This window comes from Bacillus rossius, chromosome 7 (genome assembly GCF_032445375.1).
Source record: "Bacillus rossius redtenbacheri isolate Brsri chromosome 7, Brsri_v3, whole genome shotgun sequence".
Taxonomy (NCBI): Eukaryota; Metazoa; Arthropoda; class Insecta; order Phasmatodea; family Bacillidae; genus Bacillus; species Bacillus rossius.
Window position 1 is genome coordinate 11,523,155 of NC_086335.1, and position 22,756 is coordinate 11,545,910.

Here is a 22,756-nt window from a genome sequence, read left to right on the forward strand (position 1 = left end):
CCTAATCCATATGCTAATCTATGCTAACCTAACCTAACCTAATCCATATGCTAATCTATGCTAACCTAACCTAACCTAACCTAACCTAATCCATATGCTAACCTAACCTAACCTTACCTAACCTAACCTAATCCATATGCTAATCTATGCTAACCTAACCTATCATAACCTAACCTAACCTAAACTAACCTAACCTAACCTAACCTAACCTAACCTAACCTAATCCATATGCAAATCTATGCTAACCTAACCTAACATAACCTAACCTAATCCTATTACTGTTGCATGTTTGTTATAGAAGCCATCTTGAAATCATGTAATAATGTAGCTAGAAAAGCGGGAAAAAAATCTAAAATTCATCAAAATAATCACTCATTAACTTACATATCGATTCGATCCGCTCCAGTCCTTGGTTCAATCCACGATCGTGGCAATAATGTTTAATTTTATGAAAAAAATTATAATTTCAATAAACCATGTTCAACATTCTTAAAGAGACTTTAAATCCTCTACTACCATCATCCTATCAGACATCAAGACCACCATATTGGAAATTCATAATTGTAATGCTAGAGATTCGGAAAAAAGTTCACAATTCATTAAATAAATTTGTAATCTATATACTGATTGATTAGATCGACTAAGGTCCTTGGTTCGATCCCTGGCCAATACAAAACAACTTTAATTTTAAAAAAGTACCAGAAAAGAGTAAGGTTCGAGAAGTAAAACACCACAAAGTCTTTTACAAACATAATATTTATTACACAATTTCTATCCTACTACAGAATCACTTGCGAAAGCCAGCAATCTTATAAAAATTTAGCCCTGCATAGACATGCAACGACTTCTTCTTAGCTCCAACAGCTCCAAATGCTCCAAATGGCTCCAAATGCTCCAAACGGCCTCAAAATGGCTCCAACAGTTCCAACAGCTCCCACTGCTCCAACTGCCTTTTCTTTCAACAGCACCATTGATATTGGGCTACAATGATACGAGTCTAAGAGACAACGAGGCTACAAGGCTAAGAATTTAAAAGGATCTAGCTGGTTCCGAGTTATACATGGCTGCGAGACTGCATGACTAAAAGACCGCATGGCTACGAAACAACATGTCTATGAAGCTACAAGGATACAAGTCTACTCGGCTCCAACACGCAATGTACGCAATGTACGTGCAATACATTCAATTTACACGCAATAAATGTAATGATTACACAGTACACACAGAAAACGGAACATACACACAGTACACACAGTACACACAGGAAACGGAACGTACACACAGTACACACAGGAAACGGAACATACACACAGTACACACAGGAAACGGAACATACACACAGTGCACACAGTACACACAGGAAACGGAACGTACACACAGTACACACAGGAAACGGAACATACACACAGTACACACAGTACACACAGGAAACGGAACGTACACACAGTACACACACAGGAAACGGAACGTACACACAGTACACACAGGAAACGGAACGTACACACAGTACACACAGGAAACGGAACGTACACACAGTACACACAGGAAACGGAACGTACACACAGTACACACAGGAAACGGAACGTACACACAGTACACCCAGGTAACTGAACGTACACACAGTACACACAGGAACGTACACACAGTACACCCAGGTAACGGAACGTACACACAGTACACACAGGAACGTACACACAGTACACCAGTGGCGTAGCGTGGGTGGGGCGGAGGGGGCGGTCCGCCCCGGGCGGCAGCCCGCGGGGGCGGGTCGCCGGTGAAGCGGGTTTAGATCTGATCTATGATTAATTCATTACATGTGTCAGACACACTATAATGTTCCATTTTTATCTAAAATTTTGCGCACCAACTATTTTTTAATATTTATTTAAAAGAAAAACTGCGAAATCACTGACAGAGCTCTTTATAACGTTTGTTTGTTTACATAGGAACGGCAACATCGCATCACGCCGCGCCGTCCGACGCGCGCGAGCCGAGTTGAGCGGCACTCCTTATTATGTTAATTACTCATACAAAATCTTTTGTTTCACGCGTCGGCCCGTGTCGATGCCTCTCTTTCGCACTCATTGAATTTAGTACTACGCATTGTACTGTAAAGTTTGACCTTAACCCAGGGCAAACCAAACAACTTCCGCGAACCGGGACACAGTAAAACTCCTATATTGCACCGTACCGCGAGCGCAGGTAAACCCAAAAAAATATTAAAACCCAAACTAATAGCACGCTTAAAAAATACTAATAAGGTTGCGAACAGTGAGAGGAGGCAGCAAGTTAAAAAGACGCAAAATTTATATGACAACATTTTATATATATATATATATATATATATATATATATATATATATATAATAAAATCGTTTCATCACAAATCGGCGCATCCATCATAAAATGCATACCTTATTACTACTTATAAAAAAATAGCTATATAATAATCAAAGGCATTAAAAATATATAAGAACATATTAATACAAATACAAATACAAATATAGATACGCACCGGGCGTATCACCGCTGTAAATACCAATTAACATAGGCGAAATCTAGCAAAAAATTGACACTCCTTAACATGCAAATAAATATACCAAAAATTTAGCAAATTACAAATTATGGGTTTACAAGCCCTTCTCAGTTAAGTCATTTTCTAACGGTCGACGCCTTTTTTCTTCTAGGTCTGGCAGGAATTGGGTGAAACACGCTGAACGTAAAATCTCAGTTTCAGTTTTATTAGTCCGTTAATTTAAATCCCAAAAATCCACAAATTATAGTTTCGCACCAGGGGTCAAAGGGGTCAACGGGGCAGTGGCACGGCTGGCACTTACTTGCTTTTTGACGTCGTGATGTCCGGTCACCAAATACACTCGTTTGCTCACGAGTGTTTTTAATGGCAAACCCTTGCCATTATGCGTTACCGTAGCTGCAGGTAATTGTACGGATATGACGAATTCTTCGCCATACCGTCTTGGAGTTTATTTCGGCGCACATAATTCATCCTTAGAAAATCCTCGCGATATTCACACACGCCTCACCAACCACTCGCGTTCATCGTACCAAAGCGTTCTAAATTATATAAATAAACCCCGTTCATATTCAAAAAGGAACACACGTATACAGTTACTTCGATGTGGAACCATCACCATGGCCAACCCGCGTTTTACTTCACGTGCGCGCCCGCCTGGGCCTACCAGGCGACTCCGCTCGCCCGTCTCACCTGACGTCACACAATCAGCTGTTCTGCTCGCGCGCCGTCTAGCGCAGCGATTACCAACATATTCGGTAGTGTCCTCGAACTTTCCAGACCAATTTAATAACTTAAAATCTTAAACTTTAAAATAATAAGACTAAACAAGAATTACATATTTCTTTTTTAAAACAACATATAACAAACTTAAATCCAAAATTTCTCGTATTACCAGGGCATCCGAAAGATTAATAAAATACGTTAACCATTTATGCCAACATAAACATTATCAAAGGTAGCAGCTGTAGCACACATGCTACAGTACTGATCTTTGTTTGTTTTAGTGCATCGTGAAGTACCGTTACGCAATCACGCTTTACTCGTATGTTTGTTTCGCGAGGGTTTCGGATACGGAACGAAAGTCATTTTGATTGTGTTTCGATCTTTTAAATACTGCTGAATCTTCTAAAACTAAACATTTAGAACTTTACCCAATCTTTGAACTAGTTTTTGAAAATCATAAGAGTCAAAGAAAGCGGTGCGGAATTCCGCAAAAAAAAAAAAAAAAAAACGGCTAAGAAAGAAGCAGATGCGAAGTCTCAAGGTGCATTACTAATATTTTAGTTCCAGTTCTGGTTCGAAAGCCACGTTAACGTCTTCGGTGGCATCCTGCAGCAGCGGAAGTGATTCCAGTGTAAGTAGGTATATGATTCCTCCATCTAGAATCATGCATGGCCTAGAATTACCCCAGTTATTTATTATTATTATTTATTTATTGTTTACAAAAGTTACAAAAATTTCTTACATTAGTCTCGCAAAACCTATTCACCTAGGTTTGTCTGCGAGTACGGAGTCACACTCGTTCATTAAATCTTATTCACTTAAAATTGCTCTAATAGCTGTTTGAACATTGATTATTGTTTAAAAAGTATGGAGTATATTAACATAAATTACATTGAGTTAAGGTACATCTTTTTAAGTTTACGACTGAATTTTGTCCTGCTACTTGAATTTAAAACTTCAATAGGAGATGTTTTATAAATTTAGTAGTAGTCTAGGAATATATATATATATTTTTGTTTTTGGATAACTTGATTATTTATGGTACCTGTCATACAAAGAAAACATAATTTTTCATTTAGCTCAAAAATGGCACCAACGATTTTTCTCAAATTTCTCGTCATTTTATATTTTATTAACATCTATAACATGGCTTACTCAGTCAGTTTTTACCGGGAAACTCTAAAAAAGGTTGCTGCCATACAAAATCAATTTTGTTTGTAAATTTTCCTATAAGCCTGGCAAACCGCGCCGTCACCAAAACCACTTTTGTTTTGTGATAGATAAAATACTTATTTGAAATTCGAACGTGTCCTCCGGCCAATATTCATGGGAATACATAACTTATTTTACAGGTACAAGAAGAAGACGTACCTGCCGTCGCAGTTGGAAGTAGTTCTGGTCCCACCACAGAGCAGGGTCAAGACCAAGTCGACTCATCAAAAGTACCTCAAGCATCTAGTCATAAGCCTGCAGAAAAAGTGAATGTTGCCAAAGAAGACATAATTGAAATCGTGCCTTCTGCTCCTGCCGAAATCAAAGATGTGAATCTCGACGATGTAGGTTGCTGGCCTTCTCCTATGACCGACGAAGTAAGAACACTTCTAGTACGTCGCGTATCTGACTCAGTACAGCACATCGATTCCAAATTTGCCGATGTTGTTCGCTCAGGGACTTCAACGAAAGGCGGTACCCGAAAACTAACCAAAGAGTGGTTCTACAAACCATTATCTAACGGTGAAAAGGTTCTCCGAACATGGATGGTGTACTCGCCTTTGAAGCAATCCTTGTATTGTTTTTCTTGCAAGCTGTTTGGCAATTCCGGCTCTAACTTCGCATCTGAAGAAGGATTCAACAAATGGTGGAAGCTAAATCCAAGAATAGGAGACAATGAAAATAGCCTGGGCCATGAACAGAGCTTCTTGAAATGGAAGGAGTTGGAAGTTCACCTGAACTGTAAAGCAACCATCGATCAGAAACAACAAGAAGTTTTCGAAAGTGAGGAGAAGAAGTGGAGGGATGTACTGTACAGGTTGCTGAATATTATCCAGTTCTTAGCCAAACAGAATCTGGCCTTCAGAGGACATCGAGAAGACATTTGAGGAGATGATAGTGGCAATCGCGGGAACTTTCTGGAGTTAGTGCACCTCCTAGCTAAATACGACCCTCTTCTAATGGAACACCTGACAAAGATAAAGCTGGGAGCAAGAGTCTCAGTTTCGTATCTATCTCCAGAAACCCAGAATGAATTTATAAACTTACTGGGACAGCAAGTTCGATCCACCATCATTCGTCATATTCAAGAAGCTAAATATTATTACGTAATCTTCGACAGTACACCAGACATCTCCCACAATGACCAAATGAGCCAAGTTCTGCGATACATACATATCGAAGGAGAAAAAGTCGCCGTGGTAGAATCTTTCATTGACTTCTTCAAACCAAAAAGAAAAAAATGCAGATCTCAGCAACGGTATAATCGCGAAGATAACATCAGACGGACTGGACATACAAAATCTGAGAGGACAGGCTTATGACAATGCTGACACAATTTCAGGGATCCACAATGGAGTTCAAGCCCGGATTAAAGCACTGAATCCGAAAGCTATATTCGTTGCATGCACAAACCACTCACTAAAATTGGCTGGGGTACACGCTGCTTCTGAATCAGTGAATTCCGTGACGTTTTTTGGACCTCTGGAGAAGCTGTTTGCCTTCTTTTCCGCACCAACTGTTCGATGGAACGCTTTGGTTGCCGTCACAGGTCAAGCAGTAAAACGAGTCACTGAAACGCGCTGGAGCGCTAGACATGTAGCTGTCAAGATGCTTAAAAATAAGTTTGAGGTAGTTCTTGAGGTACTGGAACAATTAACAGATTCATCTCAAACTTCCGAAACAAGATCGGGAGCCATTATTCTCCTGACAGCCATGCAGTAATTTAACTTCCTAACTCTTCTTGGCTTTTGGGCTGCAGTGCTACCTGAAGTAGATGACGCACAGATTTACCTGCAGCAACGAGGACTAAGTGTGGATAAGTGTGCTCAGAAACTCTGCGCTTTGAAAACCCTCTTAGTGGAAAGTAGAGACCGTTTCGTGCAAGAAGCAATTGACTTTGCTAAGACTCTCTGCGAAAAACTCGGAATCGAACTCAAAACGAGAAGAATTCGCAGGAAAAAACGCATGCATGGCGATGAATCTTCTGAAGATGCAGCTTTGTCTCACGAACAGGAAATCCGTCGAGAGATTATCGCATCATTCGACAAGATCATTTAAGAAATGACGACTCGATTCCAGCAAATTTAAGAAATATCGGACAAGTCAGCCAGCGAAACTTTTGGACAGCAAATTCAAGTGTGATCTTTCCCATGTATTAGAAGACATCGACAAGGACGAGTTTCAGATGGAGCGGAAGCGTCTTCAGCAGTTTGTTGTTGTTGCCTGTTCTGAATCAGAGGAAGATATAAGTGGTAAAGGACCACTGGAGCTCCTCCTGTTCATTCAAAAACTGAATCTCAGAATTTCGGTTCCAAATATAGTCATCTTGATTCGTATATAAGTATTTGACTTTGGCGATTAGTGTTGCAAGTTGTAAGAGAAGTTTTTCGAAGTTGAAGCTAATAAAAAATTACCTCAGGTCTTCTATAAGCTCCGTTAGACTGTCAAACTTGGCTATATTGTCGATTGAACAAGAATTGGCTGCTAATATTGATTTTGACAAAGTTATTTCTGACTTCGCTGCTCATTAGGCCCGTAGAATCCGCTTGTAAAACCGCTCATCCTATTTTAACTTCAATAAAAGGTATCTCATTGCATGTGAAATTTAATTTTAATTAAGCACCTATAGAATGGGGGCGGCAAAATGGGTCTCCCGCCCCAGGCGCCGAGATGGCACGCTACGCCACTGCAGTACACACAGGAAACGGAACGTACACACAGTACACACAGGAACGTACACACAGTACACACACAGGAAACGGAACGTACACACAGTACACAGCGGAAACGGAACGTACACACAGTACACACAGGAAACGGAACGTACACACAGTACACACAGGAAACGGAACGTACACACAGTACACACAGGAAACGGAACGTTCACACAGTACACACAGGAAACGGAACGTACACACAGTACACACAGGAAACGGAACGTACACACAGTACACACAGGAAACGGAACGTACACACAGTACACACAGGAAACGGAACGTACACACAGTATACACAGGAAACTGAACATACACACAGTACACACAGGAAATGGAACGTACACACAGTACACACAGGAAACGGAACATACACACAGTACACACAGTACACACAGGAAACGGAACGTACACACAGTACACACAGGAAAAGAAACGTACACACAGTACACACAGGAAACGGAACGTACACACAGTACACACAGGAAACGGAACGTACACACAGTACACACAGGAAACGGAACATACACACAGTACACACAGTACACACAGGAAACGGAACGTACACACAGTACACACAGGAAAAGAAACGTACACACAGTACACACAGGAAACGGAACGTACACACAGTACACACAGAAAATGGAACGTACACACAGTACACACAGGAAACGGAACGTACACACAGTACACACAGGAAACGAAACGTACACACAGTACACACAGGAAACGTAACGTACACACAGTACACACAGGAAACGGAACGTACACACAGTACACACAGGAAACGGAACGTACACACAGTACACACAGAAAATGGATCGTACACACAGTACACACAGGAAACGCAACGTACACACAGTACACACAGGAAACGGAACGTACACACAGTACACACAGGAAATGGAACGTACACACAGTACACACAGGAAACGAAACGTACACACAGTACACACAGGAAACGGAACGTACACACTGTACACACAGGAAACGGAAGTACACACAGTACACACAGGAATCGGAACGTTCACACAGTACACACAGGAAACGGAACGTACACACAGTACACCCAGGAAACGGAACGTACACACAGTACACACAGAAAATGGAACGTACACACAGTACACACAGGAAACGGAACGTACACACAATACACACAGAAACGTACACACAGTACACACACAGGAAACGGAACGTACACACACTACACACAGGAAACGTACACACAGTACACACAGAAAACGGAACGTACACACAGTACACACAGGAAACGGAACGTACACACAGTACACACAGGAAACGAAACGTACACACAGTACACACAGAAAACGGAACGTATACACACAGTACACACAGGAAACGGAACGTACACACACAGTACACACAGGAAATGAAACGTACACACAGTACACACAGGAAACGGAACGTACATACAGTACACCCAGGAAACGAAATGTACACACAGTACACACAGTAAACGAAACGTATACACACAGTACACACAGAAAACGGAACGTACACACAGTACACACAGGAAACAGAACGTACACACATTACACACAGGATACGTTATGATCACACATACAGTAGCGGAAACACACACACAGGCTTAGTTGGAAATCAGAATACAAGAAATAAAAACATTAAATTTTTACTTTCAATATTTTATTACTTCTCAACATTACAGAAATACAAGTAAAAGAAGCCATTATTGTATGTAGCCAGCTTTCCTCAGTTCTTTGAGTATGAAGGATATTTCTTTGATGCACGGATAGTTTCCTGCACAATGCGAGCCATGTAGAAGTCTTAGCCGGTCAACCAATAAGTTTGGATCTTTCCACGATGTGTAATCAATCTCTTCTACCACCATCTTACTTGCTTGTTTATTATAAATACTTTTAATATCACAATCGTCCCAGTGATCAATATAAGCGTTATCAGATTTATTTATTATAACACGTCGTTTCCATCGTTTCGGTCTCAGGACACCGTCACATTCTTCGATCTTGTCAACTTTAGGTGCTTCATCACAGTCTATGCTTTTGTCAACAGCCTCAGAGTCACTGTAACAATCACTGTAGAAGACATCCTCTTCACCCAGATTACTGTATGAATTCGATATCAATGATGTCGAAGTGTCTTCATCGTCTTCATGCTTCCTTTTTAGGAGTCCATCATTTTTACAAAGAATGGAGGATATACTGAATATAGGCTTGAATGTATTCCCACTTTTCACGGTGTTGATACTTCCATTATTTTTAGTCTTCCCGAAGCCATTAGCATCCTTTAATTTACGTTCTTCCTCACGATCGGGTGAGCTAATACCATAACGCTCAGGACAAGGAAAATTATTAACGTAATGCAGATCACTCTTCTTTATTCTAGTGGATGCATCGGTGTCCTCTATGCCGTAAGTAGTCTTTACTTTACATGTTCTACCATGTCTTTTTAAGCTGTCAATTCGTGTTAACAACATGCTACAACGATTACAGCTTAACATGTTGCGTAGTAGGTTTCTAGCACAATCATTCCTTCTCATGACGTCTAGCATTCCTTCCCATGACAAAATCCTTGCCACAGTATCTACAGCGGCTTCCTTCCGATTCAGCTGCAGATAACAAACCATGACCCATGGTAGCTTCTGTGACTAATGTTAGATAGAAACTGTCAGTTTTCTCCAATTGGAACCATTTCTAAAATATAATTTTTTAAATATTTCATCAGCGAGAGTTCAGTTATCTTTTGCAAAGCAAATTGATGCAAGTAGTTCTGGCTGTCATCAACAGATGTCGCCACGTGTTGCTTGCAGGTAAATAATATCTATTTCATTAATGCGGGATGCGGAATGCTCACTATCTATCGCAAAGGAAGATTGGCTACGCTAGACTCCAAGGAGAAGGAAGTTTTTTCCTTCCCGTTAGTGCTTCTTAGATTTCTCAGAGATTATTATTATTCGACTGAGTAATTTTTTTTTAAACTTCCACCTGATATAAATATTACAAGTGTTGATTAAGTAGCAGAAGTTCACTAATTAAAAGCAACCTTGAATAAAAAATGACATGCCTCATTAAGTAAAAAAAATAAATCCTTCATGCAGAGATCAAATTCTCATCAGTAACCAGAAGCACTCGGAGAAAACCATCAGATGTGTAGTCGGGAATAATCAGAAGCACCCAGAGAAAACCATCAAAATATTGTCAAGAATAATCAGGAGCACACGGAGAAATCCACCATAATATTGTCAAGAATAAACGGGAGCACACGGAGAAAACCACCATAATATTGACAAGAATAATCGGAAGCACACGGAGAAAACCGCCACAAGTTTTCTTTGATATCATAAAATTCCAAAAAAAAATTCATTAAAAATTAAAAATAAAAACGAAAAACGAAAAAAGTCTGCTAAAACTAGAGCTGACAAGATCGAAGAATGTGGCGATGTCCTGAGACCGAAACGATGGAAACGTCGTGTTATAATAAATAAATCTGATAATGCTTATTATGATCACTGGGACGATTGTGATATTAACAGTATTTATAATAAACAAGCAAGTAAAATGGTGGTAGAAGAGATTGATTACACAACATGGAAAGATCCAAACATATTGGTTGACCGGATAAGACTTCTACATGGCTCGCTTTGTGCAGGAAACTATTCGTGTATCAAAGAAATATCCTTCATACTCAAGGAACTGAGGAAAGCTGGCTACATACAATAATGGCTTCTTTTACTTGTATTTGTGTAATGTTGAGAAGTAATTAAATATTGAAAGTAAAAATTAAATGTTTTTATTTCTTGTATTCTGATTTCCAACTAAGCCTGTGTGTTTCCGCTAATGAATGTGTGATCATTCCGTTTCCTGTGTGTAATGTGTGTATACGTTTCCTTTCCTGTGTGTACTGTGTGTACGTTTCGTTTCCTGTGTGTACGTTCTGTTTCCTGTGTGTACTGTGTGTACGTTCCGTTTTCTGTGTGTACTGTGTGTATACGTTTCGTTTCCTGTGTGTACTGTGTGTACGTTTCGTTTCCTATGTGTACTGTGTATACTCCCGGGGTGCGGTGCACAACAATAATCTCGAACCCCGCTATGTTGTCTCAGTTCTCTGTACCGTCCGCAACATAACAGAGAGATGCCACGCATGCGTAAACAAAAAAAAAACAGGACACATCCGTAGTGGGACATCCGTAGTGGGAAATCCGTAGTGGGACAATTTTTCGTGCGTGCAGCCAGCGTTCATCGATTTATTAGACGTTGTCACGTCAAAAATGTGTGCCAAAAATTCCACAATTCGGAAATTAGGATTTCGAAAAACCTCTAAAGTGATTTTGCCTTCACGTGTTGTATTGAGTAATAATTTATTTATTTATTTTATTCTGGATGCAGGATACTCACTAACGATCGCAAAAGAAGGAAGGCTTCGCTAGAGACCAAGGACATGGATGTTTGTCCTTCGTAATAGTGGCTCTCATCCGTCTTATTACCTTTTATTGGACTGAGTATTGATTTTTTTTTTAATTCACGTGATAAAAATATTGTAAGTGCTGATTTAGTAGTAGCAGAAATTAACTAATTAAATGTTACTCTGAATACAATAGTATGACTGATAAATTAAAAAATTCTTAATGCAGAGATCTATTTCTCACAAATAACTAGAAAATTTTGGAGAAAACCATCAGATGTCTAACCAGGAATAATCAAGAGCACTCAGAGAAAACCATCAATATATACTGTCAGAAAAAAATCAGGAGCACACGGAGAAAACTATCGTTAGTTTTCCTTAATATCATAAATTCACAAAAAAAAATTAAGAAATACATAAAATAAAATAATAATAAAAATTAAAAACAAAAAAATTGAAACAAATGACAAAATACTCTGGCTTGTTCTGGAACTCTATTCTTATTCAACCTATGAGAAGTTCACAAGCTGGTAGAAAAATTTTTCAGTTTTTTTACATTTTTGTTTTTTAATTTTTATTATTATTTTATTTGATTTATTAAAACTTTTTCTGTGAATTTCTTACATTCAATCAGGATGGCGGGTGGAACGAAACATGCAACATTTAAAGAAACGAAGATGACGATTGTAACGATATGTGCAAACGTGGCTTTTAAGTAGTATTATATAAAATTTTAATAATTATTTTTTATATATTTAAAAAAAATAGAATCGGATAAAAATAACTGATTTTCAATATGGCGGGCATGACGTCATACAAGCTGGGGATATATATATAGGGTGTGGCAGAGAGGACGGACAGTTTTAAATAAATCATAAAAAAAATAATTTTTACGCAAAAACAAATTTATTGTTGCAATCAGGTCCACAAGGAAATAGCATTTGAGACAGTCAAGTGTGGAACATCACATCAGGCATGTGGTGGCCGAAATTGTTGATGCAGTGCTGGAGGCGTTCTTTGAAGTTCGCGTAGACTCTCTCCAACATCGCTCTCTCAACTTGGGCGACTTCCACGCGAATTGCGTCCTTCAATTCGTCCAGAGTCGAGTCGGACTGCGAAGAAAGGCTTGTCGAACGATTTCAACATTTTCAGGAGTTCGAACTGTTCGCGGAGCTCCTCTTGGTCTTCTGTTGATCAGTTCACCACGCCTGCGAAGTGATTCAACCCAACGAAGGATGGTGTTTTGAGAGGGAACAGCTCTATTCCGATGAATGTTGAAGTGGCGACGAAACTCACGCTGTACGACGGTGACTGACTCATTATTTCGGACGAAACAATCATAGGTGAAAACGCGGTGCTCCACCGTCCAAGGCTCCATGACGACAACTGGTAAAACAATGCTAGGAACTCACGAGTCAAACGGCACCCTCCCCACCTCTCTCGTAGACGGTGGGGGAGAGTACTACCCATATCAAAAACGTCCGTTCTCTCTGCCGCACCCTATATATATATATGTATAAATAAATATATATATATATATACATTGGCATAAGTGGTGGGATGTCAGTCTCCTTGTGGCTTCTGTGGAGCAAGGACCTGACATCATTTTGACGTGACAACGTCTAATAAATCGATGAACGCTGGCTGCACGCACGAAATTGTCCCACTACGGATGTCCCACTACGGATGTGTTTACGCATGCGTGGCATCTCTCTGGTATGTTGCGGACGGTACAGAGAACTCGGCCGGCACGTGGTGGCGTACTGGTTCGAGGTTATTGTTGTGCACCGCGCCACGGAAGTATATTCGCAAGGAAATGGCGTTCTTACAAGTTCGTATTATTTTAATTACTAGTGTAAATCAGTATATTTAAACAGTGTTGTATGAGTATTGTTTTAGCTATGTAAGTAAATATTTATGGTTGGTATGATAATTTTCACTCTTTAGTTTGACATTGTTAATTATTTGTCATGAGTTATTACTTGATCAACTAAATCACACACCGTATTATAGTTATGAGCCCACGAGCGTGTAAATATTTCGAGTCCAACAGAGAATATGCTAGTTAAAAGAAATTCAAACAAATATCATGCGTGGAATATTATTAATTTATAATATCTGAAACAATAGTTCCAATATGGCTTCGTGGCTATGCGGTTAGTCGGCCTCCGTAGCGTAGTTGGCAACGCACCGGGATACGGTGCGGGGGCTCTGGGTTCGAATCCCGGGTTAGACATTGTTGTAATTTGTGTTGACCTTATCGTCTCCTTGGCGCTTACCCATGCACCAAATACAATTTCACAACGACGCGGGGTTACATAAAATAGCATTTAGGGGAGGAAGGTGATTGGCACATTGGTGACTGTCAAACTTGCCGGTGTGCCAATCATGTTTTAAATATAAAAAAAAGTTAGCATCGCTGACTGCCAATCCACAGGATGACTGTTCTAATCCCGACCGAAGCGAAATTTTTTTTGTAATTGTAAAAATAAATACGACGTGCCCGACACTTCAAAAGTAATAAATATATTTGAATTAATGAATGCAAATAAAAGTAAATTTATTAATTAAATTGTAAATTTCATTTCACTCCTTTTTATCCATAATTCAATAAAAATGATTCAATTTTATTCATAAAAGTATGCAGAGGTAGATTTTATCATACAAAAGATAGAAAAATTAAAAAAATTCTTCCTTAAAGAATATAATATTTTAAATGCCAAAATGGTTTGGTTGCAAAAACCTATTACGGCTCAGTCTCAGGCCGAATATGATATTTTCTTTTCTTCTGGATCAATCTTTTCATCAATATTTTGTTATGACGTTGTCACGTTAAACTTTCGTCCGTAAACCAACTTTACAGACAAACTTTTTTTTTAATTTTTGTCTTTGCTGGGTTTGAACCGAGGACACAGAGCTCCATGGCGAAGGTGGAGATTAATTTTTTTTTAAATATTTTTTTAAATTTAATTATTTTATTTTTTTATTTATTTTTTTATGAATTTTTAAGATTTTCCCGATTTTCTAACATAAAAATTGCGGATTTTCAAGATGGTGGCCTAACGGAAATTATAACAGTGCCATCATAATCCAAGATTTCAGTAATAGCATCCTTATTTCTAGAAACGACTTATCGGAGGCTGTAGACATAGATGCTTATGCCGTTTTTAGGAATTTGTCTTCTTTCTTAGGCTTAATGACTTTTGAAGTGTTTCGAAATCCTAATTTTGGAACTGTGAAATTTTTTGAAATAATTTGGCGGAAATGTTTTCTAAAAAAAAAATTAAAATTTTGGCTAATTTTGGCTAATTTTGAAGGTCAAAAGTCAAGGTCAATGTTCAATGTTAAGGTAATCCAAGATGGCTGCCGTGATGTCAGAGAGGTCGGTCATTGACCCGCTCTTGGTTCCAGGCGCCAGCGCCAGTGCCCGGACATACATTCGTATACTACTCGTAACTAACTTTTCCCTTCATGCGATCTGAATTTTTGTATCGTTCGAAAATTTTAGCCCCTCAGCAAAGAATTTTCAATTCAAAAATAATATTAATCGTTGCTCCGCTGCTGCTTGAAAGAAGGACAAACCTACAAACAGATATCCATACTTATAATGTTAGTAGGCATAAGTACGGTCGTTTTTGTTATATGTAACTCACAGACGTTTGTGGGAGACACATGGGAACTTATTCCGTGGAGAATGACTACAATGTCGGCCTGCCTACGTTTTTTTCTAGCCCATCTTCGCCTTTGAAAACCTAAGAGTAGTTAATTATAATCATTAATATTTTATACTAATGCTTTTCTTAACTGTAGATACCAGCCAGAAACTGCCGCACCTGGAGGTGATAATAGTGGGCTCTGCAGCTTTCGTAATTCTTACAACATTCCACGCATGTTAACTCGGAAACTTGCCCGGAACAAGGACCATCACCTCGATAAGTCGAAGGCCGCACTACAAGATGGAACCGAGGAAAGCCGCAGCAGCCCGCGCGCCGCTCTTGCGCGCAGCTGGCTGCAATATGAAAGGCGGGGACGACGCCACAAATCACGGCTTGTCCCGGGGAGGCTCGCGTCACCTGCCGCCCGCCGAGAGATCCATTTCCAAACACCCGCAGTCCGGGCCGACCGCTCCCACCCCCCACTCCTCGGACCCGCCCTCCCGGAGTGAGAAATCCTTCCGCAGCATCCTGCCGACTAACATATCCGAGAAATTCATAAAGTTCCGAATCGAAATGTGGATGTCATTTTTCACTAAGATCCGCATTGCGGTCTCCAGCCGCGAACAAGGTTCTATTCCTTGCGCGTCCAGCGGTTTCCAGTGTTCCTTTCAAACTACTTTCAATTTTTACTTATCAACGCTTGTCAAAAAAAACATTTAATTCTTGTATAGATATTGAAGCAAGATACAATGGCTTCTAATTGTTTTATATATATTTATGAATTTGAATACATGTTATGTAATTATTGATGAGAACGAAAATCAAATTAATCCTTATTTGTGTTCATATTACACATGTCATTTTAAAAAAAGAATTACTACTGTCAAAAATTCCAACAGTGCAGGACGAAATTGAAATAATAATAAGTAGAAATTAAAGACAAGTTATGTCAAGTAAATCTTAAGTGTTAGTAGTACCTATATTATTGAGCAAACTGGGACAGGAGATTAAGTGTCTGGACGGAGGCGATGTCCGCCATCTTATATTGTGACGTCACGGGTGCCATCTTGAATTACCTCGACCTTGACTTTAAATTTTGCCACAACGTGCCAAAAAATTGTCTCAAATATTCCCAAACATTGCCGGAAATGGTTTTCGTCTGCTAGGAAGGGGCACTACCACCATGTAAGTTTTTTCTACCCGCTTTATTACAATAATTATTGATTGCCAAGGCGCTCTTGTCTTGTTGGCTACCTTCTTGCCATATTAGAAATTGGTATTTATTATGCTAAAAATTCTGGAAAAATTACAAAAATTATCAAAATATTTTCGCAAAAATTTACAGTTTTTGTGTGAAAAAAAATACTTCAAAATATATCAAAAAAAAATTAAAAATAACAATTACATTATTTGAAGGATAATTTTCCGTTTTTAAAGGTTAAAATTCCTGTTTTAGTTCACAAAAAATGCCAGAGGATTGAAAGTGGCTTATGATTCCTCACAGCAAGCCGCTGAAACCATGACCTTGACATCGACCGTCCTCTTGTATAACGTCACGTCTGCCATCTTTAAAATCCGTAAATATTAAGCTTTAAATTCGGGAAATTTTACAAATTAATAAAAAAAATAATGGTAAATTTTTAATAAAAAGTTTCATTTATATAAATTATTATTTCATGTTAGCCATCGTGATAAACAGTTACTATAAAAAAAATTTAATTTTTTTTAAATATATGACTAATTTTTTTTTAAATAATGCATAGCCTATTATTATAATAATTTAAATAATATTTTGACTTAAGTTCTTCACTTCTGCCAGCTAAAATATAAGTAATTATTATTTTAAAATTTGAGAAATATTTAAATTTAATAACAAATTGTAAATACAATTTTAAATCTTTTAATTCGAAAGGAATTACATCACAGAGTCCTCGTTCGAACTCGGTGACAGAAATATAAATGGTGATAGAACCTTTATCCATGGAAGCCAGCTACATACTAACCTCCCACCATTAATGCCAAGGTAAATATATAATTCTATGTGGTATGAAATCATGTCCGCCATCTTGTAGACGTCTGTTGGAGCCCACCATCTATTATCCGACATAATGTTTTCATCTCCTAGGGGGCCTTGTAAGTTTTTTTAACCTTCTATAGTGCAATAATATTTTATTCTCAAATGTGCTTGCCATCTTGATGCCATCTCAAAAATTAGTAATTATTAAGCTAGAAATTCGGGAGAAATTACAAAATAATTATTTAAAAAAAATTAATTTACTGGTTGATTCGATCGATATAATTCATCGACCTATACAATGCAAAAACAAAATGTAATTTTTTTATTTAAAAAAATTATTTCAAAAATTTGGAGAACAATATAAAAGCATCTTAGGTTCCTAGTCAAAGTAGTATACGAATGTATTTTCTGGGACAGGATGCAGGATGTAGATTGTGATTGTCGGTCGGCCATCTTGGATTTGTGACGTCACGGTGGCAAAAATTCCTCAAAATTCCTCAAAAATGACTCAAAATGACTCAAAATTTCCCGTTTTAAGAAAAAATTTCCCGTTTTCGAGGGAAAAATTCCCGTTTCAGGGGAAAATTTCCCGTTTTATTCCTTAAAAAACCCAGCGGCTGAAAATTCCTAAAACTGGCTTAAGCATCCTTAACTCAAGCCAACGTTAAACCATTTATAGGATTATGACGTCACCGTTGCAATTTCCGTTACGCCCGCCATCTTTAACTTTTTTATTTATTATCCGATTTTAATGAAAAAAAATTTAAAATTTATAAAAAAATTAAATTAATAAAATTTAAATATATTTTTTATAAAAAATATACTTTTTAGACACGGAGTTCGGAGTCCTCGGTTCGAACCCAGCGAGGTCAAAAAAAACTAAAAATGGCGACAGGCTCCTTCCACCACGGAAGTCACCTACAGACTAACCTATCACCACCAATAACAAGGTCAACAGTATGATGTCATGTCCGCCATCTTGTCTTCGTCTGCTGGTAGCCATCATCATCTTGTTATCGTCGGCGAGAGTGCGCTGACGCCATGTTAGTTTAATTCTTATCCGCTAGAATGCAGTAATCATTTATTATTGCTGTGTCACCCGCCATCTTGTCATTTGGCCGCCATCTTGGGATCGTGTAATTATTTAGCTATAAATTCGGGAAAAATTCCAAAATTCATTAAATAAATCACTCATTAATTTACAGATTGATTCGATCAGTTTCAGTCCTTGGTTCGATACCCGATCGATGCAATAATGTTTAATTTGATGTAAAAAAATAATAATTTCATTATTCCATGTTCAACATTCTTAAAGAGACATTAAAACCTCTACTGTCATCATCTTCCTATAAGCCATCAACACCATCATATTGGTAATTCATAATTTTAATGCTAGAGATTCGGGAAAAAGTTCAGAAATCATTAAATAAATTTCCAATCAATGTACTGATTAATTAGATCGACTTAGGTCCTTGGTACGATTCTGGACGATGAAAAAAAATAACAATTTAATATAATAGTAACAGGTTCGAGGAATTAAACACCACAAGTTCTTTCACAAACATAATATTTATTACATAATTTCTATTTTACTACAGGATCACTTACGAAAGCCAGCAAATTTACAATCATTTACTTCCGCAGCGGTGTGAAATGACTAATTCTTAGCTCCAATCGGTTTATACTAGACAGAGTCCAGCCAGAACCTTTACAGACATAGTTCTCCTCTTCTTGACAGAGTTTCTGGATACCGTTTTTAACAGTTTTCCTTCACATCGTCAGAACTGTAAATTACTGCAGCCGATGTCTTGAATGCACACTTCTTCACTTTGTTATCTAACGGATACGGCTTTCCATATAGACAGTCCAACCACAAGTTATATTTCAAAGGTCCGTTTGTCGCTACGTCATCAGTAAGCTGATTGATTATGTTCTGTCTAATATCATCAAGAAAAGTACAAATGTCCTTCGACTCACCGAACTTATTTAGATAATAATAGTCTTTCAACGTTCCACGAAATGCAGACTGCGCCAAGTAGAAGCCATTATCGTTTACTTGTAATGCACCGAACACAGTCTTAGGTTTAGTTCCATGTCCAGACGTCATAGCAATCGGTTTCTGCACATCTGTTTTTTTGCTTGTACGCTCACGAGTCTCCAATCTAAAGCGAGGAGTCGAAATGTTGACAGGTAGTTCAGCAGGAGCACAGACTCCACCTTTACATTTTTTCGCATGATGTCGCAAACTGTCAATTCGAGTAAACCATTTAAGGCACTCATCACAGCGAAACTTCATTCGAGAAGGATTCTTCGTGCATTTGCTCCGCTCATGTCTTCGTGCATCATGGGAAAATGCGAACGACGTATCACAGTAGCTGCAAGGATACCGTGGTGATGAAGACGTGCCTTTCAGACCTGATCCAGATACAGGCGTTGCAACAGTAATACCATTTCCAGGCATACTCTTATGCACATCGATGCATCGTTGTTGCGCCGAAACCTTTACTTTCTGCCGCACGGCAGGACCTTTGCATGCCTTCATGTGCGTTTTCATATCATCTTTTCTGGCAAACAGCTTATGACATTTCTCACAAACAATCATTTTACGATATAGGTTCTTGGCACATTCGCTCCTCTCGTGTCGTCGAGCATTGCTGCTGTTTGAGAAAATCTTGTCACAGTAACAGCACCGATGTTCTATAGTTGTTGTCGATTCGGCACCCATTGAAGCCTCCATCGAGGGCGAAACGAAATTCGTCGAGTTTTCCTGCACAGCCAGCACTACCGGCATTAAAGTCTCTTCTGCTGGTGGTATCGCGTCTGATGAAGTCACCTCCAGTGTTGTCGCCGTGGTTGTCAACGGAATCTGCTCCTTCTCCGTCGTAGCTGTCGTCAAGGTTCCCGTAGTCGACGGTATAACCTCCATCGAGTTCGACGTTAAAGACGGTAAAGATGCCATCGAGGTCTCAAGATCAGCTAATTGAAACGACTTATGCACCAGAAAAAACAAAATAGACGATCCTTACACCGCCGACGTCAGTAACAAACTGAGCGACCTGCTGTCTAGGACTCGCTTATATACATGCACCGTATGGAATAATACGCTAGTCAAATAAGAACCATTTACAATAATACTAGAGTCAAATATACAAATTAAAAAATAGGATCATTTGTTCGAAAAAAAATTCGATCTCTCCAATATACGCCAGGCTCCAAGAGCTTCAACTCACGTCATCAGATCCATCTACATTTTGCTCCTATGCTTCAATTGACCATTAGCTGCAAGCGCTCCAACAGCTCCATCAGCTCCAACACGTAATTTACGCAATGTACGCACAATACATGCAATTTACATGCAATAAATGTAATGATCACACAGTACTCAGAGGAAACGGAACGTACACACAGTTAACACAGTAAACGGAACGTACACACAGTACACACAGGAAACGGAACGTATACACACAGTACACACAGGAAACTTAATGTACACACAGTACACACAGGAAACGTAACGTACACACAGTACACACACAGGAAACGGAACGTACACACAGAAAACGGAACGTACACACAGTACACACAGGAAACGAAACGTACACACAGTACACACAGTACAGACAGGAAAGGAAACGTACACAATGTACACACAGGAAACTAAACGTACACACAGAACACACAGGAAAAGGAACGTACACACAGTACACACAGGAAACGGAACGTACACACAGTACACACAGGAAACGGAATGAATACACACAGAACACACAGGAAACGGAACGTACACACAGTACACACAGGAAACGGAACGTACACACAGTACACACACAGGAAACGAAACGTACACACAGTACACACACAGGAAACGAAACGTACACACAGTACACACAGGAAACGGAACGTACACACAGTACACACAGTAAACGAAACGTACACACAGTACACACAGGAAACGAAACGTATACACACAGTACACACACAGAAAACGGAACGTACACACAGTACACACAGGAAACAGAACGTACACGCAGGAAACGAAACGTACACACAGTACACACAGGAAAGGAAACGTATACACACATTACACACAGGAAACGGAATGATCACACATACATTAGCGGAAACACACAGGCTTATTTGGAAATCACAATACAAGAAATAAAAACATTAAATTTTTACTTTCAATATTTATTTACTTCTCAACATTACACAAATACAAATAAAAGAAGCCATTATTGTTTGTAGCCAGCTTTCCTCAGTTCTTTGAGTATGAAGGATATTTCTTTGATGCACGAATAGTTTCCTGCACAAAGCGAGTCATGTAGAAGTCTTAGCCGGTCAACCAATATGTTTGGATCTTTCCATGATGTGTAATCAATCTCTTCTACCACCATCTTACTTGCTTGTTTATTATAAATACTGTTAATATCACAATCGTCCCAGTGATCATAATAAGCATTATCAGATTTATTTATTATAACACGACGTTTCCATCGTTTCGGTCTCAGGACATCGCCACATTCTTCGATCTTGTCAGCTCTAGGTGCTTCATCACAGTTTATGCCTTCGTCAACAGCCTCAGAGTCACTGTAACAATCACTGTAGAAGACATCCTCTTCACCCAGATTACCGTATGAATTCGCTATCGATGATGTCGAAGTGTCTTCATCGTCTTCATGCTTCCTTTTTAGGAGTCCATCATTTTTACAAAGAATGAAGGATCTACTGAATATAGGCTTGAATGTATTCTCACTTTTAACGGTGTTGATACTTCCATTAGTTTCAGTCTTCCCGAAGCCATTAGCATCCTTCAATTTATGTTCTTCCTCACGATCGGGTGAGCTAATACCATCACGCTCAGGACAAGGAAAATTATTGTCGTAATGCAGATCACTCTTCTTTACCCTACTGGATCCATCGGTGTCCTCTATGCCGTAAGTAGTCTTGACTTTACATGTTCTACCATGTCTTTTTAAGCTGTCAGTTCGTGTTAACAACCTGCTACAACGATTACAGCTTAACATGTTGCGTAGTGGGTTTCTAGCACAATCATTCTTCTCATGACGTCTAGCATTCCTTCTCATGTCAAAATCCTTGCCACAGTATCTACAGCGGCTTCCTTCCGATTCAGCTGCAGATAACAAACCACGATCCATGGTAGCTTCTGTGACTAATGTTAGATACAAACTGTCAGTTTTCTCCAATTGGAACCATTTCTTAAATAGAGTTTTTGAAATATTTCATAAGCGAGAGTTAAGTTATCTAATGCAAAGCAAATTGATGCAAGTAGTTCTGGCTGTCGTCAACAGATGTCGCCACGTGTTTCTTGCAGGTAAATAATATCTATTTCATTAATGTAGGATGCGGAACGCACACTATCGATCGCAAATGGAGTTTGGCTTCGATAGTATCCAAGGAGAAAATAAGTCCGTCCTTCCTGCTAGTGCTTCTCAGATTTCTCACGGTCCGCCATATTGGAATGCAACGTCACGGCGGA